The following is a 21618-nucleotide window of genomic DNA, read 5'->3' on the forward strand; positions in this document are numbered from 1 at the left end:
AAGCCTGCTTAAAATCTATATAAAGATATATATTTTTACAAGAATACAGTCTGGTCTCGTTGTGTGGTGGGTTGGTGGTAAAGGTGTACTGTTGCAAGTGTTTAACCCTATGTGCCCCAAAGATTAGCCTACGACTGCTTAAGCCACACTACCTAGAGGGTAAGCAGAGGTTGTCTGGAAGGTAACCCTCAGCCCTGACGAGGAAGAGAGAGTCCCTGCTTGTCGCTAGTGTTGCACTGCGCCAACTAGAGCCTCCCCCTTCCTACATTGGACGCAGCGGTGAGGATTTCGAATTTACACTTGCGATAGTTATACCTGAGCTTCTGACCACTACACAAGGATTACGGTCCAGTTACTTAGCCACAGACTTTGATTTTTGAATTTTGCCGAAAGAAGATTCCGAGCGCAGAAACCATGCCGGGCACAAAGAGCTTGGATGGAGCGGAGTCCACGACCTCCGAGGTGTTGGAGGTGGAGTGGGACCCCACCAAAGTGGATAAATATTCCAGGGACGAACTGAAGTTCTTTTGCAAGAAACTCAAAGTCCCGCACGCTGGCTGCAAAAACAAGACCCAGCTCTCCAAGGCCCTGAAAGCCTGGATCGAGTCCCGGAAAACCCCGGAGGAGCAAGATGTCCTCGCCGAGCAGAATGCGACGGAGGAGCAGAATGCGCTGGGGGATCTGATCGATCTCGAGAGGCAAGACAGCGAACACAGCTTTGGGAAAGGCCTGTCGCCAGAGGAGCTGGCGGACAGGAAGGAAACCCGGAATCACGAGAGAAAGTTGGCAGAAATGAAAATCCAGCTGGAGCTGGAAACCAAAAGAATGGCGCTGGAAGAACGAAAGCACCAGATGGATTACGAAATAAAGATGAGGGAGATAAGTCTCAAGGAGAGAGACTTGGATCGGCCTCCCTCTGGTGGCAGCACATCGCCAGTGCAGGTAGAGTCAAGAGTGCACATCCCGAAGGACGTAGTTAAGGAGTTCTTTAAGGGGGATGACATAGGACAGTGGTTTAGGGCATACGAGGTAGCCATGTCCTCCCACCGGGTCCCTGACAAGGATTGGGGAGCGGGGTTGTGGGGAAGGTTCCTTAGCGAAGGGAGAGATACCTTGCTAGATTTGCCCGTTGAGAATCAGAGATCCTATGCCCACATGAAAGAAGCTTTATTAAACAGGTACGGGCTTACCCCTGAAATGTATAGACAGAAGTTTAGGGGATGTACTAAGCGGCCTGGGAATACGTATGTGGAGTATGTGACTTACTTTTGCAGAGCACTGGATGGTTGGGTGAAAGGTAACAAAGTTAATGATTTTCAAGGTCTCTTTGATTTAATTGCATGGGAGCACTTGTCTGATCACTGTTTTCCTGAGTTACGCCAACACCTGATCGATAGCAAGCTGTCCAACCCGAGGAAGCTTGCTGAGGAGGCGGACCGCTGGCTCAGCACCAGGGTCCACAAGGGTCCCGTGGGAGATTCCGCCAAGAGTGGGCAGGGTCCCCAGCAGAAGAGTGGGGGGGACAAGGGGGGAAAACAGAAAGGGTTCCAAAAAGGCCCCCAAAGTAGTTCCCAAGGGAATCCACAGCAGGGTTCTCAGCCTCCCCCACCCCCGAAGCAGAATGGGGCCCCGACAGGTAAACCTGTTCCAAAGGGGCCCTTCAATTGTTTCAAATGTGGCGAGCCTGGGCACATATCCAGTGACCCCAAGTGTCGCCTATTTGGAAAACCTGCACCCACTGGTGCTCCGCCCCGACAAGTGACTAGCGTTCACCTGGGAGAAGAAATGATGGTCCCGGGGGGTGGAGATCCCGTTCACATGACCCTAGTCTCGTTAGGAGACAGTGAAATGATCCCTACAAACTACCTGCCCTCTAACACTAAGAAATATGGGCAGGTGGTGATCATCAATGGTAAGGAGGCCGAGGCTCTTAGAGACACAGGAGCCAGTGTGACTGCAGTGGGGCAGCACCTGGTGTCTCAAGAGCAGGTTGTACCCCATGCCTACTGTAGGGTTATCAACGCTGATAATTCTGAGAGTCAGTGTCCGATGGCTCAAGTTCCCTTCGAGTGGGGGGGGGTCTCTGGTACTCTGCAGGTCTGTGTGAGAAAAACCATGCCTGTTGACTGTTTGCTAGGGAACGACTTGGAGCACTCCCCTTGGGAAAAGGTGGAGAAAACGACTCACCTGCGGATGGTGGGTCTGCCTGACTGGGCGTGCGTGACCACCCGGTCGATGGCAGCCAGTAGGGGTGATCGAGAGGTCCTGGGGCCTGATGGAGAGGCCCAGGAACCGGCCTTAGGGAGAAGGCGCAGGGGGCGCGGGAAACCGGCCCCTGAAGTTCCTACGGTCCAGGAGGAGGCAGACCTTGAGGGGGATGCCCTGGAGCCTACGGGGGAACAGATCGCCGAACTGGGGGACCTGCCTGAGCTGACCCATTGGCAGCAAGAAGGAGGACCCTCCAGGGAGGAATTCTGCAGGGAGCAGAAAGAATGCCCTTCTCTCATGGGTATGCGGCAACAGGCTGCAGACCAGGCCAATGGTGTTCAGGCCAAAACACATTATGTGTACTGGGAGAACGACCTCCTGTATTCGGAGCCTAAGGCTGCTGAACCTGGGTCAGCCCGTGTGCTGGTGGTACCCCAGAAGTTCAGAGCCTTCCTACTGGGTCTGGCTCATGATGTGCCTTTAGCAGGACATTTGGGGATGGACAAGACCTATGACAGGCTTGTCACCCACTTTTACTGGCCCCAAATGCATAAAAGCTCAGACGCTTATTGCAGAACCTGTCCAACTTGCCAGGCAAGTGGGAAGACGGGAGGGAAGAACAAGGCTCCCCTCCAACCCTTCCCTGTGGTCGGTACGCCATTCCAGCGAGTGGGTATTGACATCGTTGGGCCTCTGGACCCCAAGACAGCCATGGGCAACAGGTTCATCCTGGTCTTGGTGGACCATGCCACCCGGTACCCTGAAGCCATCCCTCTGAGGACAGTGACGGCTCCTGTGGTGGGGCGTGCACTGCTGGGAATTTTCTCACGAGTAGGATTCCCTCTAGAGGTGGTGAGCGACAGGGGGACCAACTTCATATCGAAATATATGAAGTCCCTTTGGCAGGAGTGTGGCGTAACGTACAAGTTCACCACACCCTACCATCCCCAAGGTAACGGGTTGGTTGAAAGATTCAACCGAACCCTCAAAGGCATGATCATGGGCCTGGAAGGTCCGATGAGGCGTAAGTGGGACGTCCTCTTGCCATGCCTGCTTTTTGCATATCGCGAGGTACCACAGAAGTCCCTAGGGTTCAGCCCCTTTGAACTGCTGTACGGTCACCCCGTGAGAGGACCACTGAGTTTGGTAAAGGAAGGCTGGGAGCAATCTCCCAGGAAACCTCCCCAGAATGTATATAGCTACATGCTGGCCTTCAGAAACCAAACCAGGCGCTTCAGACAACTTGCCGAGGCAAATCTGGAAGCGAGCCAGGAGGAGATGAAGCGGTGGTACGATCAGAATGCCACTCTGGTCGAGCTTCAGCCTGGACAGGAGGTGTATGTCTTGGCCCCAGTGGAGCCCTGTGCCCTTCAGGATAAGTGGACAGGACCATTTGAGGTTGTGGAGCGCAAGAGCCCCGTGACATACTTGGTGGACATGAAGACGCCCAGGAACCCTTTGCGGGTCCTACATGTCAACCGCCTCAAGCCCCACTTGCGAAGGTCCGAAGTGGGCATGTTGTTGGCAACCGATGACGGAATGGAGGAGGAGTCGGAGCCTCTTCCTGACCTCTTGGTGGCCTGTGAGAAGGATGGGTCAGTGGATGGAGTTAACCTCTCACCCTCCCTGACCGCCGAACAACAGGAGGACTGCCGCCAGTTGCTGGGGCAGTTTCCAGACCTGTTCTCCCTGGTTCCGAGTGTCACAGATTGGTGCGTCCATGATGTGGACACTGGAGACAGCTTACCGGTGAAGCATAAGGCTTACAGGGTAACTGACAGGGTACGGGCCTGCATCAAGGAGGAGGTCTCCAAGATGCTTGCCCTCGGAGTGGTTGAGTCTTCCAGCAGTCCTTGGTCCAGCCCCGTGGTCTTGGTGCCGAAGGCTGCTGCGCCGGGAGCCACACCCGAACTACGGTTCTGTGTGGACTACAGAGGACTCAATTCAGTCACGAAGACTGGCGCGCACCCCATCCCCAGAGCTGACGAGCTCATTGATCGGCTAGGGGCTGCCCGGTTTCTCAGCACGTTTGATTTAACGTCTGGGTACTGGCAGATCGCCTTGACCGATGGGGCAAAGGAGAGGTCGGCATTCTCTACACCAGATGGGCATTTCCAGTTCCGGGTTATGCCATTTGGAATGAAGAATGCCCCTGCCACCTTTCAGAGATTGGTCAAATAGGTGTTGGCTGGACTGGACGAGTTCAGTGCCGCCTACCTGGATGACATCGCGGTGTTCAGCGGCACCTGGCCCGAACACCTGCGACACCTCTGGGAAGTGTTGATGGCCCTGCGCAGAGCAGGCCTCACAATCAAGGCAAGCAAGTGCCAGATTGGGCACGGTTCAGTGGTGTACTTGGGACACCAAGTTGGGAGTGGCAAGGTAGCCCCCTTGCAGCCCAAAATCGAAACCATCCTGGCTTGGGAACCCCCCAAGACCCAGACTGCAGTGAGAGCCTTCCTGGGGCTCACTGGGTATTACAGGAGGTTTGTCAAGGGCTATGGCACGATCGTGACCCCCTTGACAGAGCTGACTTCGAAAAAGCAGCCCAGGAATGTGATTTGGACTGACACCTGTCAGAAGGCTTTCGACACCCTGAAAACTGCCATGTGCACGGCGCCCGTGCTCCTGGCCCCCGATTTCTCCAAGGAGTTCATTGTGCAAACAGACGCTTCAGAGCATGGTGTAGGGGCTGTTCTTTCACAGATGACTGAGGAGGGCTTTGACCAACCCGTAGCCTTCATAAGTCGGAGGTTACTTCCACGGGAAAGTAGGTGGAGTGCAATAGAGCGTGAAGCATTTGCTGTGGTCTGGGCGCTGAAGAAGCTAAGACCCTACTTGTTTGGGTCTCACTTCCGAGTTCAGACGGACCACAGGCCCCTCAGATGGTTAATGCAAATGAGGGGTGAGAACCCGAAACTGTTGAGGTGGTCCATTTCTCTACAGAGTATGGACTTTACGGTGGAACACCGCCCTGGCACCGATCACGCCAACGCTGACGGTCTGTCCAGATTTTTCTGCCTTAGTGATGTGGAACTCCCTGGGGAAGGGTAGTTCCCCCCACATTTCAGCTGGAGGGGACACATGTTAGACCTGGCACCTTGGCGTGAGTCTCCCTTCCACTTTTTGCTGATGTGCCTCCGATGTTTTGCTGGTTTTCCGATACTCAGGGCACTGCGCCACGGCTGATCCGTGCCGCAGTGCAAGTGCTCCCTACTGTAAATTGTACATACGATTGGTATCCCTGATTGGTGCATTGGATTTACTGTTAGTCCCTAGTAAAGCGCACAAGAGAGTGCCGGGGCTTGTAGATGCCAATACTGCTGGTGGGCCTGCAGCGCTGGTTGCGCCACCCACCGAAGCAGCCGTAAAGATGTGTCTGGGAACTGCGACCGCAGAACCCGCGTGCGGTCTCGTACTGTCACGCTAGCTGGGCAAGTGTCCCCACTTGCCAGCACCGACCCTTCCCTTGACTACATATTAGTCACCCCTATGGTAGGCCTGCGGGCAGGGTGCGTTGTAGGTGCAAGGTAGGACAAGCCCTGATGTGCATGGCATGTCCTAGTAGTGACTTACAACGAAGACCGTATTTCACTATTGAAGGCTACCTGCTCCATTAGGCCAGACTGAGCTGCGAGGATTATTACACCCTATAACCCCCGCAGGCTCAAGGAGCACGGTAGTGAGTCATGTTTAGTATGCCTGAACTCAGGATGATAAGATATTTCTTGTAACCAAGTTTATTTTAGTATCCTGGGTTTGCAAATGCTACTTTTAGAAAGTTAGCCTTTGCTTGCTTAACCATTTCAGCCGCCTCTGCTGGTATGTGTATCTGACTGTCTGGGATGTGTGAGTGACAGGGCTGGAGGGATGACAGGTGGTGAATGCGCAGATTACACCTTAGTGGGAGGTAGGAGTGCCTCTTGACTCGAACTGTCACTGTGCTCGGCCACCACAATGCTGGCTCCACCCTCCTGGGGAGCGGCGGATGACTCTGCCGGCACCTGGCCCAGGAAGGGCGAAGCCCCCATCCACAAGGTACTCTGGCCACCCCTGTCCGGACAATGCTGGCTCCACCTCCTGTGGGGCGTCTGATGCGCCTGCCCCTCACACTGAAAGCAGAAGCCGGAGTACACCCGCCGGGGTACTCCAGAACTGAGAGTGGCTATGCAAAGGCCCCCCTGGCCTGCGAGAACAAAAGAATTGGCCTATAAAAGAAGGAGCCCTGCTCCTTGAAAATTAGATCCGGTTTGGGCCACAGAAAGACTCTGCCCTACGAGAAGGACCGTGAGAGACAAGGAAGGGTGCTGACTCTTGCCTGTGTCTGGTGCCTTGCTGCTGAAGGAGAGGAAGACAAAAAGACTACGAAAAGACTTTTGCTCTACTTGTGCCAAACTCTGCTAAAGAGATCTCCAAGGGCTTGCAACTGAACTTGCCCCCTGACCAGCGTCCCAGGACCAGTGGACGCTACCCCCTTGGAAGAAAGCGACTGCGGGTGCTGACCATCGCCGCAGCACCGACGGAGGAATCTCCTTCAAGGCAACGACCTCCCGACCACCGTGACCGGGGCCCAAAGCAACAGCGGAAGCAAAGTAAGGACCAGCCGCCGCTGGCCCGAACACCGTGACCGCAACTGCACCGGGAGCCCGAGAGCAAAGCAAAGGAGGACCCGTCCGGTCCGAGCTCTCGAGGTGACTGCATAACGAGCAGCCACTCACCTGCAAAGACGGACAGTTGCCCTACGAGAATCCGCAAGGTCGGTAGCCTGCCCGACAGCCCAGCTGTGAGCCCACAGCTGCACCGACATTTGGCTGGGTACGTCCTGCACTTGGGGACCGTACTGCCACTTGTCACCACCGCACAGCCGCAGCCTCCAGGGTCGGAGCGGACGACGAGGAGAGGACCCTGCCGCCACAGAACACCGCTGCCCCGGATGACCAGTGACCTGCTCGGCTGAAGAGCCGCAACGATCAGCGACCCCGGGAAGGCAACGCGACGTGGGACAGATCCCTTGGAAGCCACCGGCTCCACAAGAACTTTGAGTAACACCGGCCTACGGGCCTCAAGAGAACTGCATAAGAACTGTGGTAGCCCGAATTGAGTAACCTGCAACCGTTTTCATAAAGTTATTGACTGTATTCCCAAGCCTGCTTAAAATCTATATAAAGATATATATTTTTACAAGAATACAGTCTGGTCTCGTTGTGTGGTGGGTTGGTTGTAAAGGTGTACTGTTGCAAGTGTTTAACCCTATGTGCCCCAAAGATTAGCCTACGACTGCTTAAGCCACACTACCTAGAGGGTAAGCAGAGGTTGTCTGGAAGGTAACCCTCAGCCCTGACGAGGAAGAGAGAGTCCCTGCTTGTCGCTAGTGTTGCACTGCGCCAACTAGAGCCTCCCCCTTCCTACACAAGCGTTAATCACATCCATCTAAAAGCCTGGCAAAGACGGACGACAGCTGGCCGACTACAGACCCCTGTCCCTCCTCAATCAATCAATCAATCATCGCATTTATATAGTGCGCTACTCACCCAGAGGGTCTCAAGGCGCTGGGGGAGGGGGGTCCGCTACTGCTCGAACAGCCAGGTCTTGAGTTGCTTCCTGAAGGCGAGGTGGTCCTGGGTCAGGCGGAGGTGGGTGGGGAGGGAGTTCCATGTCTTGGCGGCGAGGTAGGAGAAGGACCGTCCCCCTGTGGTGGCTCTTCGGATGCGGGGGACGGCGGCGAGGGCGTGGCTGGTCGATCGAAGCTGGCGTTTGGGAGCGTAGAAGTTGAGGCGGCTGTTTAGGTATCCTGGGCCTTGGTTGTGTAGGGCTTTGTGTGCGTGGGTGAGGAGACGGAAGGTGATTCCCTTGTTGACCGGGAGCCAGTGCAGGTCTCTCAGGTGTCCGGAGATGTGGCTGCGACGGGGGATGTCCAGGATGAGTCGTGCTGAGGCGTTCTGGATCCGCTGGAGTCTCTTCTGGAGTTTGGCGGTGGTTCCGGCATTGAGGGAGTTGCCGTAGTCCAGACGGCTGGTGACGAGGGCCTGGGTGACCGTCTTCCTGGTCTCGGTGGGGATCCACCGGAAGATCTTACGTAGCATGCGCAGGATGTTGAAGCACGACGAGGAGACGGCGTTGACTTGTCTGGTCATGGAGAGGGAGGAGTCCAGGATGAAGCCCAGGTTGCGTGCGTGGTCTGTTGGTTTGGGTGCGCTGCCTAGGGAGGGGGGCCACGAGGAGTCGTCCCAAGCGGCGGGTGAGGATCCCAGGATGAGGACTTCCGTCTTGTCCGAGTTCAGTTTCAGGCGGCTGTTCTTCATCCATATGGCTACCTCTTTCATCCCTTCGTGAAGGTTGGCTCTGGCGGTGGCGGGGTCGTTGGTAAGGGAGAGGATCAGCTGGGTGTCGTCGGCGTAGGAGATGATGTTGAGGTTGTGCTGGCGTGCGATGTCTGCGAGGGGGCTCATGTAGACGTTGAAGAGGGTTGGACTGAGCGAGGAGCCTTGAGGGATGCCGCAGATGACTTCGGTGGCTTCGGATCTGAACGGAGGGAGACGGACTCTTTGTGTCCTTCCGGCGAGGAAGGAGATGATCCACTCCAGTGCCTTCTCCTGGACTCCGACGTTGCTGAGGCGTTGTAGTAGGGTACGGTGGCAGACAGTGTCGAAGGCCGCGGAGGGGTCGAGGAGGATGAGGGCCGCTGTTTCTCCGTTGTCGAGCAGCGCTCGAATCTCATCGGTGGCTGCGGTCAGGGCGGTCTCGGTGCTGTGGTTGGCCCGGAAGCCAGACTGCGAGGGGTCGAGGGATCCGTTCATCTCGAGGAAGGCGGCCAGCTGCTTGTTGACGGTCTTCTCTATGACTTTTGCAGGAAACGGGAGCAGCGAGATGGGGCGGTAGTTCTTGAGGTCGGTGGGGTCGGCCGATGGCTTCTTGAGTAGGGCGCTGAGTTCGGCGTGCTTCCAGCTCTCCGGGAAGGTGGCGGTGTCGAAGGAGGTGTTGATGATGTCCCGCAAGTGGGGTGCGATGACAGCGTCGGCCTTGTTGAAGACGTGGTGAGGGCAGGGGTCGGTTGGAGATCCGGATCTTGGAGTCAATACTGACTCCAAGATCTTGAGCAAAGTGTTGGCGTCGAGACTCGTGCAATACATACCACAGCTGATCCATCCGGACCAATGTGGTTTTGTACCGGGCCGTAATACGGCCATGAATCTCAGGCGCTTAGCCCAGCTGATGCTCGGCCACCAAGTGGGCATGAGCTCGGAAGGCTGCATCTCTCTGGATCTGAAGCAAGCGTTTGATTCCCTTAGATGGGACTATATGTTTGCCACACTGTTAAAATTTGGGATACCACCCAAATTCATTAACTGGATCAGATTACTGTACACCCTCCCCACAGCTAGAGTGCGTACCTCCAGCCTCATCTCAGGACCCATAGCTAAAGCGAGGGGCACCCGGCAGGGCTGCCCGCTCTCCCCTCTCCTATTTATCCTTGCCCTCGAACCAATGCTCTGTAGGCTCAGGACAGAGGCCCCCCGCTGTGGTATACGGAGGCACGGGATGGCGCACATTGTGTCCGCTTATGCGGATGATATCATATTATATCTTCGGGATTTGCGGGGCGACCTGAGCCCTATACCCCAAATATTTGAGGACTTCAGGGCAATCTCTGGCCTCACCATAAGCGAATCTAAGTCCTATGGATTCACCTTTGTGTCTACGGGCTTATCTACTCCCCTACCCTTCGCCCCTCACGAATTCCAGATGGCGGAAACCACCTTCCGATACCTTGGGATGCACATCTACAGGGAGGCGGACATGATGATAGACGGCAACCTTGGGAGGGCCATTAGAGCACTGAAATCACAAATTCAATTCTGGCTAACACTGCCCCTCTCAATAGCCGGCAGAGTGGCAATCTCTAAGATGGTGATGCTCCCCCGCCTCATCTACCACTTCACCAATCTGCCATTCCTGATCCCAGCAGCGACATTTAGGACTCTTGACACACTACTCACGGAACTTGTCTGGGGACACGGTCGCAGACGCATAGGCCTCGCTAAACTACAACTCCCCTCCGACTCCGGTGGTATGGGCCTACCGGACTTTAGGGCTTATAACTATGCGTGCCAGCTGCAGTGGCTGGCCTACTGGGTGGCAGGTCGCAATCTTCACGAGATCAATGTATCAGAGGATGAACATGCAAAAGGGAGAGTACACACATTACTTTTACCCATATCGGATCTACCAAGAGACACCCCACCTCTCCTCAGGCTGGCGGTAGCGTACTGGCGGAAGGCATTAAAGTACACGTCCCCCAAGACATCTTATGCCCCCACGATCCCACTATTGGGTATCCCACTGGGCTGGGGAACACTCACGACGAACAAACTGGTGTCCTCGCACGACTCAGGAGTGTCGCATGTGGGAGACCTGTTTGAGGAGGGGCACCTATTTTCCTTTGAAGACTTTAGAGCAGCGCATGGCGTCCCTAGGGGCTCGTTCCTCTTACATGCAGGCCTTCGCCACTATATAACACACAAGTGGTCACCTGAGGGACAAGAGCCTGTTACAAACCCCCTCATAACAATGCACTACCTCATGGGCACAGGCGGCCATCTGACCAAATGGCTCACTTCTAGCATCAAAATGGGGAGGGCAATCACACTGTCACCGCTCCGGGTGGCATGGGAAGGAGATATTGGTAGGCCTTTGAGAGACAAAGAGTGGGAGCGTATCCTTCAATTTCCCAAAAAGGTTGCTAGAAACCCCAAGTTTAAGTTTATTCAATTGATGTTACTACACAGAGCCTACCTGACCCCACACCGCATACATATGATGTTCCCTGACGCGGATGGCAACTGCCCCCGATGCGACGCTGACGACGCATCCCTAATACACATGCTATGGCAATGCCCTAAGTTGGGATATTACTGGACCACAAACAATGACTCGCTTGAGAGAGCTGGTACCCTGTCCCAATCACCTACATTGGAACATACACTGTTAGGGCTGGGACCACCAACACGCACTAGAACCGTGGCGACACGTTTTACAGACATGGCCCTATTAATAGCGAAGCGAGCAATCACGATGAGGTGGAAGTCATCCAAACCACCCAACCCTGAATTATGGAAAGCAGAGGTAATACGGTGGGGCAAGGCGGAAGGCGAAGCACTGCAACCAGAGGAAAGCAGAGGCCTCCGGAATATACAGATTTCACTAGATTGGTTTGCCACAGTGGGAACGTTTGAAACGGGGGATGACAGGGATGATGGGGATGCACATGACTCGCCACGTATAGGATGAACGTGTTCAGATCTAGTCCTTTCATGCACCGCCACGGACTATGGTGCACTGTGTTGGGGTACGGGGAATCCCGACCATCGACCATTTTACCTCAGCCTACTTGTGTGTATAGATAAAGTTACATGACAAAGTGTCATGGGTGACCCAGATGTAAATACTACGGTTATACGCATAATGAGAGAGTGTCGGGAGGGATTTTCGAGGGTGGAGGGAGGGTTCGGGAATAACGTGGGATTGTTCAGTTAATTTAGTTCCGGACAACAAAACGAAAAATCAAAGATACTATGTACTTATAAGTTCCGAGCAAGCACATGCATGTACCATCCTGATTACAATCACGCTTGACTATGTATGTAACTGCTCTACCTACTATGCTAATAAACAGATTTAAAAAAAAAAGTCTGACACAGGAAGAGCTTCAGGCTCTGCCCCTGTGACAGTTGACCTTACCAAGGCAACTTCCAGCTATGAAGAACTTAGCCACAAAGACTTGGGTGCCTTGTGCATTGCAAGGGGGCTAAAAAGGGGTAGAAACCCCACCATTCCTTCCCTGATAGCCATCCTGGAAAAGGATGACTTAGATAAGGCGAGTGCAGCTCCCTTAGATGTAGGAGATGGAGTGAACTCCCCTGAGAATGAGACTACTCCAGAAGAGGAAGAAGAAGAGGAGGAGGATGGCTCAGTAGTAGATGAGCCTGATCAGTATTAGAGGGGTAACCAGGCTGTAGTTGCCAGGCTTAACCAGGCTAACTTAGACCTACATGGGAATGGAGAGGGCCAGCACCTCCCCAGATCCTATAACCTAGTTCCCACAGGCAATAGAAGGGTGAGATCTCCCTCAGGGGATTCTCACATTTCTAGTGTCTCCAGAAACTCTCAAAGGGGAATGACTTCCCCCCAGAGAAGAGAGCATAAGGCCAGGATGAGAGCTGTAGAACTCCAGATAGAGAGGGAAGAGTTAGCCCTGGCCCCTGCTAAACTAGCTTTAGCAAGGGAACAGAAAATGAGTGGCTTAGATGCCACTGGTGGCAGCAATAATCCTAGAGAGAAAGACAGGTCCTATAATACTAGAAACCTGACAAAGATTGTGCCCCCCTACACAGAAGGGGATGACATCCACAAGTAGATAACTGCTCTTGAGAGAGCCTGCAAGGTACAGCAGGTTCTTGAGGAACAGTGGGCAGCAATCTTATGGTACTCCTTTTCAGAGACAGGGAGAGATAAGCTCCTCACTGTCAGACATGAGGATGCTAAAAACTACAAAGTCCTGAAGAGTGCTCTAATAGATGGGTTTGGCTTAACCACTGAACAGTACAGGTTGAAGTTCAGAGACACCCAGAAGACACAGACACAGGACTGGACTGATTTTGTAGATTGTGCTACTAAGGCTCTGGAGGGTTGGCTACATGGCAGCAAAGTACATGACTTCACAGGATTGTATAATTTGATTATGAGGGAGCAGATCCTAAGTAATTGTCAGAACCAGCTCTTACACCAGCACCTGGTGGACTCAGATTTGACCTCTCCGCAATAATTGGGAAAGAGGGCAGGTAAATGGGTCAGAACCAGAATTAGGCCTAAGAATCAGGACCATAACCAGAAGAAGGAGTCTACCAAGCCTCAAGATAAGGGTGTGGATAAAAGTAAAGAAAAGACTTCTCCAGGGCCCCAAAACTCCAAGGATGGGGGTGGGTCCCAAGACACTTCTTCAACTCAGAAAAAGCCTTATTGTCATGCCTGTAAACAGGTTGGGCATTGGAAAACAGACAGCTGTTGTCCCAAGAATGGCAATAAAGAGAATATATAACACATAAGGTTGGGGGAGGGTCCAAGGGGTGTGGATATTTAAAGACCGCTCATAGCCTAAACCCCCAGTTTAGACAGTTTAACAAGAAAGAAAGGCTTAATGGGGTCTCTGCAACAGACTGATCTCTGAAAGTAGAAAAGAAGAATGCATGAAAGTTAGAAGAGAGTGTGCGGAACAATGGAAATGAATCCCATCAGCCCACCCATGTGGCGGAGCCTCATCATCTGGGATTGGTTGTGGGGTCCCGGTTCAGATGAGGAGACACACCTGATGAATTGTGTGTTTTTTCTCCAATCATCCAGGGCCACCCAGGCGGATCCGACCTCCAATGTACAGTGGGTAAGATGGTGTGAGGGCTCAAAAGAAAAGTGATTTGCAGTGTAACAAAAGATATGAGAAAAATAGTGAAGTAAAATTGACTACCATATTCTAGGAAAACTTTATTGGGAAATGAACCATGGGGTCAAGATTAAAACTGAAGTGTAAGACAGTGCAATATAATAACTGCCCTAAGAAGGTGATAAAGTGGTCGACATGTTTCTGCTGTAATCAGGGGTAACTCCCCTGCTTAGCTTTCATCAGGACCAGATCTTAGTTATACACTACTGCAAATAGAAAAAGTGGTTTATTGAAATGATTCAAAAGTGAAACATAATCTATTAGGTACTCAGTGTTACCCAGTATTTAATCTGGAGGGAGTTTTGCAGGCAAAAAGTACTCACAGTCCAGTTGTACCAGATATTTTCAAGGGATTCTTTCCTGTAAAGAGATATAATAGAAAGTAGAGACACAAAATTCATCTCTAGTGCACCCTAATCTAACTCATACATCCAAAACTGCAGGTAAAATATGCAGTAACAGTCCGCTTGCATCAGTGGTCAGAGAAAAATATAATTAGTATCAAATGATTCATTACTTACCCCAGTAATCTAGGGAGTAAGCCTCACCTCTCCTGGCACCGGCTCAGGGATAGGAGGCCCCGCTCTAGGTATATATGGAAAATAGTGAAAAAAGGGGGGGAGGAGGGATTTCATCATAAAAATTTCAGAAATCTATTCAACATATTTCCAAACAGAACTACGTGCTCATTTAGGAGCACCACCACAACATTGGTATTAGAACAAGATTGCTTAGAGCGATGGCTGAAGACAACAGGACAAAAGTCCTTCAATATGGCTATTAACTGTTTGGTGCTGCTCAGTATAGTATAGGCATTATTCCAACTTTGACAACAAACCAAGACAGCAATACAGGAAGACGAGCAAAGGAAAAAACACTACAGAAAGAGTGACACAGATAATACATGTCTCTTTTACCTGTCCGTCGGTACCTCTGGCCTCGTCCTGAGGCTAGGGGGGAGGTACCGACTGGGCGTCGTGTGTGTGCTTATATCCTGCTAGACGGTCCGCTATTGGCTGAGTGGTAATGCGGACCAGAGGGAAAAGCAGGCGGGAAGCCGGTGACGTAATGCGCATGTGTGAATTCGCGTATAACTATTGGTTACTTATATGGTCCAAATGAACGAATCCTCGCAGGCAGATTGTTGTGCATCTTTGAGGATCCAAGACATACGTATTTGTTACGTGTGTGCACTCAAGCACCACTGTGTGTTTTTGTTTCTTTAGAAACCGTACTCTATCCGATTTAGAGACATGAAAAACTGTCCCTATTATAAGACTTATAATCGGCCCTTGCACAGTATTTCAGAGCGCTCTCCGATGTCGGAGGACGTAAACAAAGGTGCGGAGTCTGTATAAGAGGCAGGGTATGATAGGGCCTTCAGATGAACCCGCGAAGCCCATTGGACAAACATGTACCAATCTCAGCGCTGAGGTTCACTCAACAGTCCCAGCAAAGGAAATGCTCCGTAAACAAAGGCATAGGAAGCCAAAAGAGAAATGTAATTAATCACAACTGAATGCATTCTTAGAAAGGCATAATGACCTTCTAAGGTCGATAGTAAAGTTGAATAATTGAAATGGCTAGCTTACTCCTATTGCGGAACTAGATTTAAAAACCATCAATAGAGGGCCAGATGATAGTGGTAGCACAACTGTGTGAAATGGCAGTGTAACCTTCATGTAGGGATCTAGGTTTATACCTAAGTTAAAAAATTGAAAATGGCTGTGTTAACCCTATTGTGCGACCGAATTTGAAAAGCCCGTCTGTGGAGAGTCAGGTACTGAAATTTATTGGTCATGTGGACCAAAGACTCTAAGGCATAGTTACAAATTCTAGTGCACTGGATGTCTAGAGGACTATCAAATCACGCCAGAAGGTCAGACCAGGTAGACAGCACGATCAGTCCAAGAGAGGCACATAACTATCAACAGAGGGAAGGATGTTAAATTAAGCCATAGGAGACTACCCTGTATAGATAGCAAGGAAATGACCTCGAGATTCCTAGATAGAAGTCCAAGGAATGTCATCATTTAATCCTTCCAAATCACTCTTAAGACGAAAAATCCATTTCTGTTCTTTTAGAAAGAGAAACCGTGATACATCGGTGATATGAGGGGGAACAAAAGGTTTCTCCAAAACAGTCCATCGAATGTCTTCTGAAGAGAGTGCCTCATTTGTAGGAAGTGTTTAGTGAGTTTGGTAGCCTGTTTGTTGCATCGGATAGTACTTTTATGTTCGTTGATCCGCACTTTGATCTTCCGAGTGGTCATTCCGACGTACCGTAAGGAACAAGGACATGTGATTAAATATATCAACTTGTCGCTGTTACAGTTCGTGTGGCTTTGTAGAACCCACGACCTTGAGGTACCGATATCGATGGAAACTGTCTTCTCAGTCTGTGGGCACGCTGTGCATACTCCACAAGGAAAGTGCCCCAATCGTGGAGGTAAATTCCATAAGGTGTTGGCAGGACACACTTTAGTACACCTCGGCCTAGTATGGACCAGACTATCCTTCAAACTCGCACCCCTTTTGAACGAGAAGAGTGGTGGTTGGATAGTGGATCCAGAACTGGTGAGAATCTTCCAATTCCTTTTTATTGTTTTCTGCAATTTATTTGACAGTGTGCAGAAGGTCGTCACAAAGGTTAGTCTTTCTAGCGGTGGCTTCATGACTGGAGGAACCAACAGGGCATCTCGATTATTATTGTGTGCCCTTTTCTGAGCTCTTTTCACAAGATGTTTGGGATAGTCCCGATCCCGTAATTTTGTTGCTAGATCTTTCGAAAAGTCTACAAAATCAGAAGTTTTTGAACAATTCCTGCGGATCCTCAGGAATTGTCCCACCGGCAAGTTGTCACGTAGAGCTTTAGGGTGGTAGCTCGTGTAAGACAGGAGAGAGTTACGGGCCATTGGTTTGCGATACAACTTGCTACCAAGGTGGCCATTCTCAGGAAAGATGGTTATGTCCAGAAAGGCTAGTTCTTCTGCGCTGTGCTCAATTGTGAACTTTAGAAATGGATTTTGTTCATTAAGCCATTGTAGGAAGAGGATGACTGTCTCTGATGTTCCATGCCAGATGACAAAAATGTCATCTATATAGCGTTTCCACACTAAAATCTGATGCAAGAATGGATTCGTATTGTCAAGGACACACTTGTTCTCAAACATGTGAACATACAGGTTCGCTAAAGATGGGGCAAAGACACTGCCCATCGATGTGCCCGATACCTGTAAGTACAAATCTTCCTCGAAGGCAAAGACATTTTCTGTCATGGCCAGTCGAGCGCACTCCATGATAAAACTGATTGGAGTAATAGAATCTAAGTTTGAGTCCTCTAGAAGACTCTGTACTGTCTGCAAGGTTTCCTGCTGTGGTATGCAGGTATATAGAGACTCAACATCGAAGCTGACCAAAAGGTCAGCCCCGACGTTGAACTCTATCTATGGAAGCAATCTTAATACATCTGCAGTATCTTGTAAGAAGGTTGGCATCTTTTTAACCAATGGCCTTAGAAAAATGTCAACAAAAGTAGAGAGTGGCTCAAGCAATGAGCCAATGCCCGAAATAATCGGATGGCCCGGTGGTGGCCTTTGGGCCTTATGAATTTTAGGCAGATTGTAGAAATATGGTACAATGGGATTAGATGAAATCAGATAACGTGCTTCTGACTCTGTGATCCAGCCCTCGGCTGACGCCTCTTCCACCATGTTCTTTATTTCACTTTGCAGTCTGGCGGTCGGATCTTCAGTTAAGAGACGATAATGCCTCTGGTCTTGTAACTGTCTAAGGCATTCTTCTCTGTAGGTGTTAGAGTCCATGACCACAGTTGCTCCCCCTTTATCAGCTGGTTTTATGATAATAGTTGAATCTTTTACCAAGGTGTTTATCGCTGTTCTTTCTTCTCTTGATATGTTAGAGAAAGATTTTTCTTCTCCGCCTGTCAGACGATCAGGGTCATATAGTACTGCCTTCTCAAATGCTCAAATATACCTCCAAAGCCAGCTCCAACACCTCCTGTTACTGTCAGCAGTAATCCCCAGGAAGTGGGAGCACACCCAGGAATCTGGGTGGGTTTACTTTTGGAGCCCAGGTGGACCCTGGCCTATACAGGTCCCCATCACCCAATAATTTTGTTTATGAGACTGGCATGGGGTTTGCTAACTTCTCTGATTGCCCAAATACCTTGAGCAAATATAGACAAGAACCCATCATCAATGGTTTGAAAGTTGAAGCCTTTAGAGACACAGGGGCTAGCATCACCATGGTGGCTGACTGTATAGTCCCCTCTAAGCAACTTTTACCTGGTGCCACATACCAGGTAACAAACATTGATGGAATACAAACCAATCATCCCATGGCAGTAGTATGTCTCAGCTGGGGAGGTGTCACTGGCCCAAAGAGAGTGGCAGTGTCACCAAACATGCCTGTAGACTGCCTACTGGGAAATTATTTGGAAATCCCAGCCTGGGCTAAGGTTGAACAGGAAACCCATTCTAGAATGGTAAATGCCAATGGAAAGGTTAGTGGGGCTGTAATGGCTACAGCCCCAACCCAAGATGTCCTTCCTGAAAAGGTTGGTAGGGCTGTGCAAGACTCAGCCCCATCTTTAGCAGAAGCTCTTCCTAAACAGAATAGCAAAGCTGTTATGATAACAGCAGAAACCCAAATGGAGTCTCCTCCTGAAAAGGTTGGTGGGGCTGTGATGGCCACAGCCCAAACTCAAACAGATATGTGTGTTGTGAAGCCTGAAATGATGGATCACTCCACCCAAACTGAGAGCCTGGAGGAGGAAGAGAAATCTCCCACTCACCAGACATTAGGACAGGATCAGCCTCCTCAGGGAAATGATCTTACCCCTGATGAAGGAACTGCCCCAGAGGTTGTTAGGCCTGGCCTGACAGAGCCTCTGATGGCAGTGGACCCTTCTCAGGTGGGACCCAGTCTGGAGCAGGTAACCTGCCCCTCTCTACCTTGCCTTAGTCAGCCCAGGGCTTCAGAGGACAAGAAGGACAGTGAGACCCAGAGGGCCCCCTGTCAAATAAAGCACCCCCATCAACAGATTAGGGGCACCAAAACTAGTAGCCCTAGTAAGGTAAAAACTTTAAAAACTCCTGAGGGAGCCCCCTTAAAAGTAGTTAGGGACCTCCCACAGATGGATTCTGTTAGGCACAGCCAAACCTGGGACCCAAAGGGCCCAAACCTGACCTGTCCCTCCAGCAAGCCAAACAGAGGGACCCAGCTTCCAGCTTTAGGTAGCCAAAGGTTGACCCTGAGAGCACAGTGCAACTCAGTTGAAGAAAGAAAGGCACACATGGTGGAAGATGATTGGAGGAAGCTGAGCTCTAAATTAGTGGAGCCTCACTTCAATACTCCATATCCAAACCAGCCTTTAACTTTGCATAAACACACCCAAGGTAGTGATTCCCTATGGTGGAGACCCTCTAATACCCCAAGGGTGAGGGACTGCTTAGTGGACCATGAGACAGGGGGTACCCATGCTAGTGCAGGCACTTCCTTATATGGCCACTCAGGCAATATAGGCTTACCTGGCCAAGGATAGCCATATCTCCTTTCGTTGGGGGGGGGGGGGGGGGTTGTGTAGGAAGATGGCTACCTGACTATGGTTACCCCAGATTTTTTGCCTTGTGTTTAGCTGGTTTTCGACTTAGTTGGCCTGGTTCCCTGCTAATCAGGGCCCCAGGCTATCTGCTCTCTCTGTAAAATGGATTCCATGTACCCTAGGTGCATAACTAGATTGACTTGGGTCACCTTATCAGCCCCTGTACAGAGCACTATAGGTGCCCAGGGCATAGGTGCATCCAAGGCCTACCAGGGGCTGCAGCATATATTTTTCCAACCCTGGCTGGTTATCTAAAATTGACACAACTGGCTTATCACTCAGCTGGGGCAAGTTGGTGTAATCACCCCTTGCTTAGATATAGTATGCCTATATCTAAACCTATCTGGACACATATATACATATCAGTCACTCCTATGGCAGGCCTTAACAGTCCTGGAGGCAGAGTGCTTGGTTTTATGTGAGATGGTGCTCTAGCAAGAGCTGAGCCTGTCTGCAGCTGTCGGGACCAATTCCCTAAGCTGTTCCGGGATAAGGCCATACCATATACTATTAAGCGCATTATAATCCTCGCGGTTATATGTTAACTTTGGTTTGGCTTTCTCAAAACATGTCGTGTAAGGTGTCACACGATTTGGAATACTACCCCCTCGCCAGTCCTGGCGACGGGGGTAGCATTCCACCCCTCTAGAGGGAGACGACATGTTACTCTGCTAAAACGCGGTTGATTTTAAAAGAAGCCTCAGCACCACAAAATGGATGCTTCTGCCACAGACACGAGTCTGACCTCCTGCAGCTGACCGAAACTCAGCCAAGGAGGCCTGGACAAAGGGTTTACTAACACAGGGAGGTGTCACACCACCCCAGACAGGAGATAGTGGATTGTAGCAGGGAGGTTTGAAAGAAACCAGACACTGCCTGGGGAGCACAAGGCTTCCCCTTGCATAATCCGGCCAAACCGGTTCTGGGGCAGACCAGCCCCAGTCCCAGCGCGGCCTGGATCAAAGGAAAGGGATGTATCCACCCCCTTCCGGGGTCCCACCCATAGGAGGGGACCTAGCAGGTAATCCAGCCCCCTAGATTGGTATAAGAATGGGAGCAGTGCCAACGCACTCAGATTATCCTGATGAAACATAAGAAACGAAACTCTGGACCCTTCGACATCCTACTCGACGTAGAAGACTGAAGAATCTCCCTTGTGGTCAAAGAGTGACCAACCTGTGCAAACAGGCACCATCCAGCACCTCAACATCTGCTTTGTTGCAGTTCAGGCCAGAACTCGAGCGACAGAGATCGAGATCAAGCTTGCCTGCCTTCTTACAGCCCGATCCACAGTCCCTGCAAAGCTGAGACCCGTGGAGGCGACCGGAAGTGTGGGGCACGCCATCTTGAAAAGACCACGAGACGCTGACTGTGCAGCCCACGAGTGACCCTCGAAGCTGTACACCGGGGTTTGAGAAGCCCCAACCCTGAGCCACTCTTGCACCGAAGCTCACCCCTCTACACTCGACGAGTGCTGCGTGGGGCCCTTCTGCTTTCTTTGGCTTGACGCGTTGGCCCAGTCACTTGCCAGCTGGCTTGTGGCCCCTGTGCCAGCGAAAACCTAAAACCGACTTGCGATTCTGGTTGCTCCAGACTTGCACCAGCTCCTCTGAAAAGGAGCATCCGCTCTGACCCTTCTGGTCCGAGTGAGAAGCAATCTCCCAATCCGGCGTGGATTGCTCTTGCCAAGTGTTGTTGACTCCGATCTTGAAGCCGACAGCGCCGACGGTGAGAGCCTGCATGGGAGAGTTTGTGACCTGCTCCTGGACGTTACAGATGCCCCAGAGCCCACGTGGCAGCGGAGAGAAGCTCCTCGACAACCACCTGATTGCGCCCGACATTGCCTGGTTCCGTCCTGGTTCCACCCTGGTCACTGCTGAGTGACCCAAACTCTGTCCCCTCTGCTTTCAGGTACTTTTCTACTCTGATCCACCCTTGGATCACACTGGACACTTCTCCTTCACATCGCCTGCAGCATCTTCAGCTTCAAGCACCAAGAACCTGCGTGACAAAACCCGACGCCACTTCGACCCTATGCACCCGCTTCCTGTGGGTGAGGTAACATTGCAACGCTGGTGTTCCCACACTGGTACACACCTCTAGGGTCTGTGTCTAAGGTTTTGTCCATCTAGGTTCAGCGGAAGTATCCATAAACTCTATTTGTGTAACTTTTACACACCCCTGACTTTGCATTGGTGCATGCTTGTACTTTCAGCACTGCACCCGAATCCCGCGGGCTTTTCCCGACTTCAGCATTGCTTGTCCCGACTGCTCCCAGCAATTCCCTAGG

Source organism: Lissotriton vulgaris, chromosome 5 (assembly GCF_964263255.1).
Source record: "Lissotriton vulgaris chromosome 5, aLisVul1.2, whole genome shotgun sequence".
Lineage (NCBI taxonomy): Eukaryota > Metazoa > Chordata > Amphibia > Caudata > Salamandridae > Lissotriton > Lissotriton vulgaris.